The sequence below is a fragment of the Arachis ipaensis genome, chromosome B1, assembly GCF_059453495.1.
Source record: "Arachis ipaensis isolate K30076 ecotype BB chromosome B1, ASM5945349v1, whole genome shotgun sequence".
NCBI classification, from domain to species: Eukaryota; Viridiplantae; Streptophyta; class Magnoliopsida; order Fabales; family Fabaceae; genus Arachis; species Arachis ipaensis.
In genome coordinates, this window is record NC_142436.1 from 113,765,396 (window position 1) to 113,769,738 (window position 4,343).

At 36.0% G+C, this 4,343-nt stretch overlaps 1 non-coding gene across 1 annotated transcript; it reads left to right on the forward strand.

Annotated features, from left to right (window-relative positions):
- The first annotated feature begins 1,008 nt into the window (after positions 1-1,008).
- LOC148577986 (small nucleolar RNA R71) lies at positions 1,009-1,115 on the forward strand. The gene has a single exon (XR_015902958.1). It is a non-coding gene; the product is annotated as a small nucleolar RNA R71 (small nucleolar RNA).
- Positions 1,116-4,343: the final 3,228 nt, after the last annotated feature.

The following is a 4,343-nucleotide window of genomic DNA, read 5'->3' on the forward strand; positions in this document are numbered from 1 at the left end:
AGCTTCATGATTGCACCAAGAAACTTGGCTGTTTGCTCTTCAGTAACATCCTCATCCTCTTCAGAAGAGGAATACTCATTAGAGCTCATGAAGGGTATAAGGAGGTTCAATGGAATCTCTATAGTCTCTAGATGAGCCTCAGAGTCCTTTGGTTCCTCAGAGGGAAGCTCCTTATTGGTCACTGGACGTCCCAGGAGGTCTTCCTCCTTGGGATTCACGTCCTCCTCTCCCTCATTGGGTTCGGCCATTTTGCTTATGTCAATGGCCTTGCACTCTCCTTTTGGATTCTCTTCTGTATTGCTTGGGAGAGTACTGGGAGGGATTTCAGTGATCCTTTTACTCAGCTGGCCCACTTGTGCTTCCAAATTTCTAATGGAAGACCTTGTTTCATTTATGAAACTCACAGTGGCCTTGGACAGATCAGAGACTAAGTTTGCCAGATTAGAAGTATTTTGTTCAGAGTTCTCTGTCTGTTGCTGAGTGGATGATGGAAAAGGTTTATTATTGTTAAACCTGTTTCTTCCACCATTATTAAAGCCTTGTTGAGGCTTTTGATCCTTCCATGAGAAATTTGGATGATTTCTCCATGATGAGTTATAGGTGTTTCCATAAGGTTCACCTAAGTAATTCACCTCTGCTATTGCAGGGTTCTCAGGATCATAGGCTTCTTCTTCATAAGAAGCCTCTTGAGTACTGTTGGATGCAGCTAGCATTCCATTCAGACTCTGGGAAATCATATTGACTTGCTGAGTCAATATTTTGTTCTGAGCCAATATGGCATTCAGAGTATCAATCTCATGAACTCCCTTCTTCATAGGCGTCCCATTATTCACAGGATTCCTTTCAGAAGTGTACATGAACTGGTTATTTGCAACCATGTCAATGAGTTCTTGAGCTTCTGCAGGCGTTTTCTTTAGGTGAATGGATCCACCTGCAGAAGTGTCCAATGACATCTTAGATAACTCAGACAGACCATCATAGAATATATCCAGGATGGTCTATTCTGAAAGCATGTCAGAAGGACACTTTTTGGTCAGTCCTTTGTATCTCTCCCAAGCTTCATAGAGGGATTCACCTTCTTTTTGTCTGAAGGTTTGAACATCCACTCTAATCTTGCTCAGCTTTTGAGGAGGAAAGAACTTGGCTAGGAAAGCCTTGACCAGCTTATCCCAAGAGTTCAGGCTATCCTTAGGTTGAGAGTCTAACCATATTCTAGCTCTGTCTCTTACAGCAAATGGGAAAAGCATGAGCCTGTAGACTTCAGGATCTATTCCATTAGTCTTAACAGTATCACATATCTGCAAGAATTCAGTTAAGAACTGAAAAGGATCTTCAGATGGAAGTCCATGAAACTTGCAGTTCTGCTGCATCAGAGAAACTAATTGAGGTTTCAGCTCAAAGTTGTTTGCTCCAATGGCAGGAATGGAGATGCTTCTTCCATGTAAATTGAAATTAGGTGCAGTAAAGTCACCAAGTATCCTCCTTGCATTGTTGTTGGGTTCGGCTGCCATCTCCTTTACTTGTTCGAAATTTTCAATTAAGTTGTCTCTGGATTGTTGTAATTTAGCTTCTCTTAGTTTTTTCTTCAGAGTCCTTTCAGGTTCTGGATCAGCTTCAACAAGAATGCCTTTTTCTCTGTCCCTGCTCATAAGAAAGAGAAGAGAAAAAGAAAAGAAGAGGAATCCTCTATGTCACAGTAAATAGGTTCCTTATTGTTAGTAGAAGAAAAGAAGAAGAGAAAAATCTGAACTTAGAAAGGGAGAGAGAGGGTTTGGATTTTTGGTGGGTGAGGGAGAGATGTTAGTAGATGAATAAATAAATAGAATAAGATGAGAGAGGGAAAATTTCGAAAATAATTTTTGAAAAAGAGTTAGTGATTTTTGAAAATAGTTTTTGAAAAAGGTTAGTAATTTTCGAAAATTAAGATTTAAAAATTGAAATAATTAGTTAATTAAAAAGAAATTTTGAAAAAGAGGGAGATATTTTCGAAAATTAGAGAGAGAGAGAGAGAGAGAGAGTTAGTTAGGTAGTTTTGAAAAAGATAAGAAACAAACAAAAAGTTAGTTAGTTAGTTGAAACAAATTTGAAAATCAATTTTTGAAAAGATAAGAAGTTAGGAAGTTAGAGAAGATATTTTGAAATCAAATTTTTGAAAAAAGATAAGATAAGAGGATATTTTTGAAAAGATATGATAGAAATTAGTTTTTGAAAAAGATTTGAATTTTTAAAATCACAACTAATGACTTAAAGTTTGAATCTTTCTTAACAAGCAAGTAACAAACTTGAAATTTTTGAATCAAAACATTAATTGTTATTGTTATTTTCGAAAATTTGGGATAAAAATAAGAAAAAGATTTTTGAAAAATTTTTGGAATTTTCGAAAATAACTAAGAAATTTGAAAAAGATTTGATTTTTGAAAAAGAGAAGATTTTCAAATTGAAAATTTGATTTGACTCATAAGAAACAACTTGATTTTTAAATTTTTTTTTTGAAAAAGTCAACTCAAATTTTCGAATTTATGAGAGAAAAGAGGGAAAGATATTTTTTTTTATTTTTGAATTTTTTATGATGAGAGAGAAAAACACTAAAAAGATGCAATGCATGAAATTTTTAGATCAAAACATGTGATGCATGCAAGAATGCTATGAATGTCAAGATGAACACCAAGAACACTATGAATGTCAAGATGAACATCATAGACACAATTTTGAAAAAAATTTTAATGCAAAGAAAACATGCAAGACACCAAACTTAGAATTCTTTAATGCTTAGACACTAAGAATTCAAGAATGCATATGAAAAACAAGAAAAGAAACAAAACAAAAAATCATCAAGATCAAACAAGAAGACTTACCAAGAACAACTTGAAGATCATGAAGAACACCATGAATGCATGAAATTTTCGAAAAATGCAAGATGCACATGCAAATGACACCAAACTTATGACATGACTCATGACTCAAACAAGAAACACAAAAAATGTTTTTGATTTTTATGATTTTCTAATTTTTTTGGATTTTTTTGAAAATTATATGAAAAAGAAAAAATTAAGGATTCCAAAATTTTTAACATGAATTCCAGGAATCTTGCATTCTTAGTCTAAAGCTTCAGTCCAGGAATTAGACATGGCTCACTAGCCAGCCAAGCTTTCAATGAAAGCTCCGGTCCAAAACACTAGACATGGCCAATGGCCAACCAAGCTTCAGCAGGTGAATCAGGAACAGCAGCAGGTGGATTAGCAACAACTAGCTTGCTCTTGATAACAAATTGCTGCCTCAGTCTAAATAAATTTAGACATGGCTTTACAGCCAGCCAGGCTTCACATGCTTCATGAAACACTAGAATTCATTCTTTAAAAATTTTGAATAAAATTTTTTGAAAACATTTTTATATTATTTTTTTCGAAAACAGATGAGAAATTTTTAAAATATTTTTGAAAAATTTTTTTTGAAAAGAAAACAAAAAGAAAATTACCTAATCTGAGCAACAAGATGAACCGTCAGTTGTCCAAACTCGAACAATCCCCGGCAACGGTGCCAAAAACTTGGTATGCGAAATTGCTACTCAGGTTGTGAATTGTTGTTCGAAATTGATTCCCTGGCAATGGCACCAAAAACGGGTGCACAGAACCATGGTCTAAACATATCTTCACAACTTCGCATAACTAACTAGCAAGTGCACTGGGTCGTCCAAGTAATACCTTACATGAGTAAGGGTCGAATCCCACGGAGATTGTCGGTATGAAGCAAGCTATGGTCACCTTGTAAATATAAGTTAAGTTGACTCATATGGGCTACAATATATTATGTAAATAAAACATAAAGTAAGGATAGAAATACTTATGTAATTCATTGGTGAGAATTTCAGATAAGCGAATGGAGATGCTTTCGTTCCTCTGAACCTCTGCTTTCCTGCTATCTTCATCCAATCAGTCTTACTCCTTTCCATGGCTGGCTTTATGTGATACATCACCACTGTCAATGGCTACTTTCGGTCATCTCTCGGGAAAATGATCCAATGCCCTGTCACGGCACGGCTAATCGTCTGGAGGCATCACCCTTGTCAATGGCTTCATCTTATACTCTCAGTGAAAATGGTCAACGCACCCTGTCACGGCACGGCTATTCATCTGTCGGTTCTCGATCATGCAGGAATAGGATTTACTATCCTTTTGTGTCTGTCACCAACGCCCTGCAATTGCGAGTTAGGAGCTCGTCACAGTCATTCATTCATTGAATCCTACTCGGAATACCACAGACAAGGTTTAGACTTTCCGGATTCTCTTGAATGCCACCATCATTCTAGCTTACACCACGAAGATTCTGGTTAGGAGATCTAAGAG